Here is a 9,526-nt window from a genome sequence, read left to right as displayed (position 1 = left end):
TATGATTTAACTTCTACGTCCTTTGACATCATCATTTCACTTTGAAGACCTCAAGGAAGGACTTTCCGTTGATTATATCCGAATCTCACTTTCATAAATATGCTAACAGCAAGATGGCGTGGACCTACAATACCCCCCTCCCCCACCTTTAATAGACCATTAATCCTTTAGACTGATCATTAGACCATAAGACTGATCCGAATAGGTTTAACTATAGAAAAATATCAACGATAGCAAAATGCATGCAGTAAAATAAGAAAAACAAGAGACGAGCCCAAACTGTCAGTTGCAGATTCTGGTTTTCTATTATGATTGTTCTCATCATTTTTTTTTTTTTTTTTAGAGTATTAGAGAATTAGAAGCAAGCATGAACAGCTCGTTAGCAGAAATACTTGTTCAACTACCCGATGTTTACCAAGCAGCCCAGTTCAACCGAGAGGACCTCTTTGCTGTACTCGAGGGTTTGTCTGGATTCTCAAGTGGCGCTGTGGGAAGAGATCCTCTTGCGTCACTAGGCGCTGCTATAGGGGTTATTGGCCGATTTGCTTCAAGGTGCAACGTTGGTACTCTCCAGGAAAACGTTAACAAAACGTTAAAGTGGTTGACATTTGGTCAACAGTACGCCGCCCTCGAGGATTCTAGTGACCTAGATTTTGATCAGTTGGACGTTGGTTCTGTACCAGAGGTGATGAAGGTAATTTGTTTTCCGCTTGATCCACTACGAGGTCCTAAATAACATAACAGTCAGAGGTAAGTCACATTTTCCTCCCTGTACAATGCCAAATACAAAGTCGCCAGTCGTACGAATCTCTATTAAGAGTATACCAACAGAAAATCATAAATCATAAATTTTCTTCTGTTGAAGGAAGAAGATGAAATCCAAAATGGTGACTTGCTTATATAAATCATTTCTACGAGTCTTATAATTTACTCAAAAACATAGTCAGTTCTTTCTTTTGTACGGTTGTACAAAGCTAGACAACAATCCGAATGAGAACGAATTACAGAAGAAATATTCAAAAATATATTCCTTCGGCTTGTAATGGGCGTTTAAAAATCTGAATACAAATATAAGCGAATTATTGAAAACGATACTGAAAGATGTTACAGTGTGTTTCCTTCAGTTCAGTAACATTAGTAATGGCTTTTGAAATTATAACGCAATTTATGTGGTCAAAACGGAGAGTAACTATTGGCTGTTCTACACTTGTTTCAAAGGCTAACTTGGAGTTTAATAAGGAAGGACTTGCAGCGGACCTGGTTTGCTTGCTGGAGGAGAGGTCACGGCCTCGAAACAGAGCAAAGTTCCAGGAACAGATTGAGCGATTCTTTATTGCTGGTTCTGCAAGGATTGATCTCATTGCCAAGGTCATTGACTTGGACAATGCTATTGGTGGATACAACTTTGATATCCCTAACTTGGAAGAGACGTCAAATACATTACAAAGCCTTAGCCAAACTGGTGGTAAGAACTGATAATTGTGTAACTTTGAAAGAGATTAATTTCTACACTACTTCGTATTGCTACGTGAGCCATGGTTTAAAATTGTTGATCGTACTAGTTTATTACACTCTGCAGTTCTGCTAAATATCCCGAACGTGATCTAATTTTCTCGAGCGCATAGATGTCCTTCCCCCAATGACAAAATTTCAAATTTTCAAAAGCAAAATTTCGCTACGTAAGGGACGTGATTATTGTCTAATATGCAGTCTCTTGAATTGCCCTTATTTTTTTTTCCTGAACTGTCCTTAGTGATGTGGTCCAACCGATTTGCGCCCTAAAGAAAGTCTACCAGAAACGTTACATCGAACGACCTTTGATGTTAAGGTAAATGACGTTGCTCAGGAAGCATGAAGGTTAATCTAGATGAGATTAATTTGCTCCAAAATTCAAAATACAGCACTAAGCGTTGAGACGACTTGAAAATTTAGGAGAAGTTGAAACTAACTAAGGAACGCTGAATGGTGGCTTGCTCCAACAGATCCACAAAATAACTTCCTTCATCTCGCGATTCCTTCTTATGAGATTTTCCCCCTGTCTTTAGAATCGCCTATTGCCGACAGCATACAGCAGACGTTTCTAGATGACCTTCTGAGTTCTTATGGAGTAATAGAAACCAGTTTCACCAAGCATCTCTATCACTTATACAAAGGATTTGAGTTCCGCTCTCTGTGGGATGTTAGTACTAATTTGGTCCACTTTGAGCGAACTGCAAGTGAAGCCGCGCCGGGCACTGGAATGTTACAAGGGGCTCTTCAGCTAAACATGGCTCTAGAAAAAGTCGACAGTCTAACAAATAAAGGAAGACAATGCTTTACCAGATTTCGGCACACCACTAATACACACAAGTGGTCTTTTAACAATGTCAGTCATGCGGCGGTAAGTAGGAGTTTTGTACCCATTTCTATATATATGAAACTGTTCGTTTATAATAATAATAATAATAATAATAATAATAATAATAATAATAATAATAATAATAGTACGTTTGTTATCGGCGTTCTTTATTTTGTTCGAGGGTCTTTACACACAATCAGGGTTTTTTAAATGAAAATTTTCAAAATCGGCCACAATTTACCATAGTCTATTCTGTTTTAGACGTTAGAAAGAATTTGAAAAAAAATGAAACTCAAGCAACTGATATCTCGTAGGTTATACTAGTTACAGAGCAGAGGTGTGGCCGTTACGTCGTTATTTTTATACCGGTAGACATGTCAACGGTCTACACTTGTTTCCCTGCTCACGGGTGATATTTTGTAACTCAGTCATCACTTTTTTTAAGATAAAAATAATATTTGTGACATTTCACGATATCTAGCCGTTCTTGGTTTATTTGAAGAGTCACGACAAGTTTTCGTGTTCCGCGAATGTTGTTCTCATCGTTGGGCTGCGTCTACAGATCACATCATTTGCGCTGCGTCTACATACGTACAGTGTACGTAACAGTGTAGTGGACCACGACAATCGAACAATGAGCGCGCAAAATTACCTCAGTTATCGTTAAGTTTACCACCTGTTGTTGACGGTCGTCACACCACATCCATGACAAAATGAATAGAAATTTCATTATTGAGATCTGCTTGTTTTCTTTCAGATGTTTGACCAGTTACACACTCAAGGCAGCACAAGTTTCGTCTTGAAATATTCTTACGGCTGTAGTACATGTTTTAATGTTCGTCTTTTACAGGTAAGAAACTTCTTCACGTCGGTTGCTATGTGTAATTTCCACGAGTATTCTTGTCAAAGAATTTATATCCCAACTATCCTCTGTCAACCTGGGAGCCTAACTTGAAGACCGCAAGACCAGAAGACCAGAGGACCATATATATGTCACCATATATTGTTTGTATGATGTGTTTTGAGTCTTTGTTGTTGTGTTGTTGTCGTTTTGTTTTCTTTTGCTTTCGTGTGCACTCTGTATGTAATGGTGATGATGTCTTCCAGCAATCGGAGTCACTGTAACTTGTCACTTGTTTGTTTGTTTACGGTTTTCTAGTTAGGACTGAGGAAGGGGCTTTGATGCCCTCCCCCAAGTATGTCCAAATATCGTATATTAAAATCAGTAAAATTCACAATTTGAAAAACAATTCTCCTACAAAGTGGTTTTCAAGCAACATAAAAATCCTTGAAGAGTGAAGTGTCGTACCAAATATGTTTTAGATAAATTTTGAATTTAACTCACCAAATGCGAGCTCCATCACTGCAACGCTTTTAAAAGGAGATTCTTCACGGTTCAGCGCTTGCTCAAACGTTTTCGTTTTCTTACTGAATGTAGTTCAGCAGTCACAGACCACAATTTGGATAAACCGGCAAAATGACTGATGACCAAATTGCGCTGAATGAAATAGAAATTGTCGAATTTAGTATGAATTTAGAAATGAACAAGCGCCAGGCGATCGAAGTTGGTGAGGTTAACAACTGCACCACCACCCCACCCCCCGGCTTTGTTTGTTTGTTTTTTTTTATCTCAACTGTGCTAGCAAAAGAATTAGCCAGAACCAATATTAATGTTGTTGTTTTGTTTGCAATATAGATGTATGTTGAGCTCTACGGACCAACAACGCGAAATCAACTGAACTTTCCGGCCGTGGTTTATTTACGATTGCGCCACATGAGCGCTACGTACTTTAGAGATGCAAATGGTTCGACCAAGGAATTTCGTCAGCCATTGGGAACATCGCGAACATTTCAGTTTAACCGTTTCGCAATCACTAACACCACAAGATGCAATAAGGAGAAGCTGCAGGGTAACAGTGAGTAACTTTAATGGATTCCAGTTTAGTCATAATTTGTTTTCTCTAGCTCTAGGAGTAATAGTCGGTAATGCATCTAGATCTGTGAGGGCTTCCAAAAGGCCTGGGGTAGCATGTGTTCCTTTGATCCCTTGAAAATGTCACTGACTTTTTCTCCCTTATCTCCTATTAAGAGCGTAAATCCGAAAATATCGAGAATCGGCCGACAGAAGCGAAATAACGGATTTTTTCTTATTTGACCAAAAGAACCCATTTGGTTAACTGTTTTCGGAAATGACATCAAAAGGTTCGATGTCCTTTTCTTTTCTTCAAAATTTGCAAAGCTTGAAAATTCGGCCACAGGGCCTTCAGCGGCGGCCATGAGACTTGTTGTGTAGCTTGCGGAGTAATCAGTCGGCATTTGTTTACAGGCTCAAAACAGTCGTCACACCAACAACAATGGTTTTGGTACTTTGGTACCATGAGACTTACGTGAGCCCGTTGGAACAAGCTGCTGGGTTTTAAAGTAAACATATGCCGACTGATTACTCCGCAAGCCACACAACCCTTTTGCTGACGAGGATTATAGAATATAAATAGCTAGTCAGAAAGCGTTCGCTGGGAAGTGAAGTTTTCGCTGTAAATAACTTTTACCTGAACCACTCACGCTCAGTAGCTAATAATTATATCGATCCGTATCTCAGGCACGCAACACAATTCAGGGGTGTGATTGAGGAACAAGAATTTTCACTAGTCTGAAAATCCTATCTTCATCAAGGTAAACTTTATGAATAAAGTAGCAATGCGATGAAGATCCAAAAAGACTAGCGTATTGAGAATTTCAAAGCTAGGAATGAATCTGTTAATTAACGTATTCAGGGATGTCTACTGAGTTTATTCCGAAGCTCGAGTGAAATATTTAATCATAAAGTAAAAAGCATAAATAACGTCTTACTAATATACCCCGATTCTGGAAGATACCTTATCTCAAACTTTTTCGTGAATGGAAATTTTGCATATAAAAATAGTACAGCAAAGCAGGCAAGTGACGTTCCTAGTTTAATTTAACTATAGTTGTTGTCTATGTTTAAAGATATCCCTTTCAAGTATCACAAATTTTGTATTTCGATTACTTAAGTGGCTATATGTACTCGTTAAAACAAAATTATTAGTTAGAATGCATAAGATCCATGTCAAAAAGGATCCATCGAAGCCATAGTCAAGTTCGCTACCGTGTGAAATAGTTTGCGTGATTCATGATAAAGTACTAGTGCTATTGAAAAAACAAACAGACTGGTCGAAAGATAAGCTGAGTTGTAAAAACTTGTTTGAACTTCTTATCTTGGATTTATTTCAATTCTTTACCTTCAAAGATTTAGTGGGAATGTATAAAATAAAAATAAAAAATAAAAAATAGTCGGAAATAATAACAATTGCGCAATGATTAACGATTGAATAATTAAGTGAGATATGTGTCAAAGTGACCTCACGGAAAATTCTCTCAACGGAACAGTTTTTACGGGCCACCTGTAATTTGTCCCAGGCGAGTAGAATAAAGAACCTGCTTTTATTTGGTTATATTTATTTACCTAACTGTAATATAACAGACAGCATTTAACAAGTTCAAAATTTTCTAATATTAGCCCTATCACTTTAGGTCCGTAAATGGTTCAGCTTCCGAAGGTTTGCTATTTTGTAGAAAAAAAAAAACATTTTTAAGCAAAATTTAGTCCCGAGAAAAGTCTAAGAGATGCCCCACAAACTGTGTAAAGGACATGTTAAGAAAACGTTTGGTTCGTCCATACAAGTATGTTAAACATGTGCCAAATTTCAAGTCTCGTGGCCGCCGCTGTGGCCGAATTTTCAAGTTTTGCAAATTTTGAAGAAAAGAAAAGGACATCGAACCTTTTGATGTCATTTCCGAAAACAGTTAACCAAATGGGTTCTTTTGGTCAAATAAGAAAAAATCCGTTATTTCGCTTCTGTCGGCCGATTCTCGATATTTTCGGATTTACGCTCTTAATAGATTGCATTGTTTTCTTACTCATTTTTCTCAAAGTTCCCTTTAATGGTATAGATATCCTTTGTTCCCTCGAATTAATCTGAAAAACAGTCTGAAGTAACTATAATGATCATGTTCCCGCGTTCCCAAAAACTCCTCAGACCCTTATCTGTGTACATCGCAGTTATCTGGTCCATTGATAGACAAGAAATTTAAGAAAACGATCGTGCTCAACGTGATACCGATTTCGTCAAAGAAGCTGACTTTAAAAAAAGTGGAAAAGTATGCTATGTAATTAATTCATAACGCAGGGCTATATTATGCTAGCGTTTGTCATAAGCACCTCGATCAGTAGCACACTCACTCACTCATCCTCATCGGACCCACGAGAACTCTTGAGGCCGGAGTACTGAATTAGCATTCAACTGCAATTTCAGGTGATTCACTTTTCTGCATGGAGGAAGATGACAATCGCTTTGAACCGATGTGCTGTCACTAGCTTAGCGGCTCACCATGCAACGACATACTTCTTGGCGCGGAGGAATGTACCAGTCCGTTTGGAGCATACGAACTTTCTATGCCCATCGACGACACGATTCCTTGCGCCCTGAATAGCTCGCTCATAACCCATAAAAATTGCAGGGAATTTGATGTGAGTTTTTTTGTTTTAATTTATTACCTTAGCCTTCGGAAAAAGAACGAGTACTTAACGGTTTTGGTGCTGTTCATTCATCCTACATGGATATGTCAAAGTTCGTATTTCCTCATTCAACATCGCATTGATTGTATTGTATCCCCATTTCCTCTCTATTTTGAAACGCGGGTAACGGAAAACGAAAACCCCAGGGAGATCTCCACTACTAAGTCCTTCCCCAACCTTTCTTTCTCGTATCACGGTGGGACTTGTCTTACACGTTGATATCTTGTTGATATTTGCCCTACTCATGTAAAAAATTGGATATCTTATACTTTGAAGACACTTATTTTGTTTAACATATTTGATTCCAGCCATTTTCTTACGTTTATCAATATGACAAGTGGACAGTAGAATCATGCATAGAGATACATTTTTTTTTTCACAATGTTTTGTTTTTGGGAGATGTATGAAATGATCACTTCACAAAACTAAAGTAGGAGCTTTAACTTGAACCAGTAACATATTCGCTTTTTCGTTGACCTTTTTTCTTTGCTTTCTTCTTTATTTATGTTTAGCGTTCCAGCTACACCCATATGAACGTATGGATTCATTTTCTGTACTGGGCGCGGCCGAAAACTACCCTACAGGACCAGACGATGCCAGATGGACATCTAGTTCCAAATCTCATGTGCCTTTGTCCGAGGATATCGGCCATCACTCTAATTCCAAAAGCTAAAGCACCATCCAAAAGGAAGACGAAGATAACAACATTCTTACGAAGTGATTTAAGTGATTTGAGTAAGTGACGCCCTGACAGTACTAAAAGGACATCATGCTACTTCTACTATCTACTGTAAGAGTTTTAAGAGGCAAGTTTAAGATCAAATAGAGGAAAAATATGGGGTGCATACTCAAGGACGTTATAGGAGATAGTGGAAGTAACACTGATTTGTCATGGTGACCCTGCCCTTGGATCCGAGAGGAAAGCAGTAAAACATATGAAATGGCAAAATTGTAAACCGAAATCATCGAATTGACAAATAATGAATAAATTCACTCCGTGTAATTATGCCTCCATTACTTGTTTCAATTTAAACAAGGTCAGCGAGATATACATGTAGCTATACACACCTGCTTGACGCTCTTTGACGTCTTCTAGAGCTAACTATTCTATCTAGTTCGCAATCGTAAATACGGTAGCTATATTAAACAATTAGATTATGAGCTCGAGATTTCCATCGCGTGATAGTTGACGGGGGCGCAAGCCCGAGTCACCTATCACGCATGGAAATCGAGAGCGAATAATCTAATTGTTTTAGTATAAATTTACTAGTCCTTCAAACCTTTATCGAAATCTCCTTTTCAGACACTTCGAAAACGCCAGGAGGCGGCCGTTATTTTTGTTAGCAAGCGCACACTGCTACGCTACTCACTATCTATCACAGATTATAGTTCACCACTAAATTTCCTCCGATTCTTATTGGTTTAAATTGATCACATGACGCGATAGCGTTCATCCGTGGAGAGACACTATCAGCCAATAGTGCCCGTCCGAGGAAAATACCCGGATGGATAGTACTCGTCCGTGTAAATGTTTCTGTAAGGAAGCGGGCTTACAGAAAGTAAACAGTTGAAATGTATTAAGTGGGTTTTTGTCTGTTTTCTTTTTCAAATTTTACATTTGGCTTTAACGACCTTTCACGGCTTTCATCTAAAAAAGTTGGAAATAATTCAATATGAATTTTGAACTGGCGCGCGGAAGAAAATTTAGCGGTGAACGATAAAGACAATAGAGTGTTTATGTCTCGGAACTATCCGTCCGATAGTTGTCCCTTGGAAATTTGATGTTCTTAAAACTAGAATATTTGCCCTCGAAGCTTCGCTTCTCGGGCAAATATTTGTTTTAAGAACATCAAATTTCCGCGGGGCTACTATCAACTGATAGTTCCTCGACAGAAACACTCTATTGTTTAAATAGATAGTGAGTAGCGTAGCCAATCAGAGAATGGCATTCGTGACAGAACGCTAGTAGATTTACACTAACATGCATTAGAAAATAGCCAAAAAAAAATACGCGCGCTGATTGGATTAAAATCATTCTATAACTCCACAGAAACGTAGAACTGGCACGAGCTGCTGACGTAATGATGGCGAGAACAAAGAGAATTTACATTTTGATGATCAAAGTAAACAGGTTGTTTTCCTTTTTTTCTCCGCGGTATTTTCTAAAAGTAATGGAAAACATGTACCGTGTTTCTATCGAGTTATAGAAACACGAATGAAAGTTTGGGAGAACGATAAATGCTGTGGGAACACGAGCCGTTAGGTGAGTGTTTCCGCAGTATTCCGCATTTAAGGTGGCTCCCTATAGTTTTACGATCGCGCGAGTGCTGAAGAAGTAATCTGCGCGCTTTTATTACGTCAACATGAGCACAAAATCAAACCTGACAGTGAATTTTCTTGGGTTTCCTTCAGTGAAATTCCGTAAAATTTGGCAGATTGGTAGTAAATATTTTACTTTAGTCGGAGCTCGTTTTTCAGGGAAATCTATAAGACCAGATTTTTTGCAGCGGTAAAAGACATGAATTTGAAAATATTAAAACAACTGCCTTTACAAACCCTACTTTTTTCGTGTTTAAAATTCGTATCCCGCC

General features: G+C 38.4%; 1 pseudogene across 1 annotated transcript in view; it reads left to right on the top strand.

Moving 5' to 3' along the window:
- LOC110042348 (uncharacterized) overlaps positions 1 to 7,938 on the top strand; it is a 25,216-nt pseudogene extending 17,278 nt beyond the window's left edge. Inside the window, exons 13-19 of the transcript XR_016206495.1 lie at positions 344 to 694; positions 1,219 to 1,465; positions 2,046 to 2,380; positions 3,096 to 3,188; positions 4,035 to 4,254; positions 6,673 to 6,887; positions 7,448 to 7,938. The product of XR_016206495.1 is annotated as an uncharacterized LOC110042348 (transcript). The remainder of the gene's footprint in view (positions 1 to 343; positions 695 to 1,218; positions 1,466 to 2,045; positions 2,381 to 3,095; positions 3,189 to 4,034; positions 4,255 to 6,672; positions 6,888 to 7,447) is intronic.
- The last annotated feature ends 1,588 nt before the right edge of the window (positions 7,939 to 9,526 follow it).

This window comes from Orbicella faveolata, unplaced genomic scaffold (assembly GCF_042242905.1).
Source record: "Orbicella faveolata isolate gen_17 unplaced genomic scaffold, um_ofav_v1 contig_1, whole genome shotgun sequence".
Taxonomy (NCBI): Eukaryota; Metazoa; Cnidaria; class Anthozoa; order Scleractinia; family Merulinidae; genus Orbicella; species Orbicella faveolata.
Note: the sequence above shows the minus strand (reverse complement) of the source record. Positions and strands in the feature narration are given on the sequence as shown.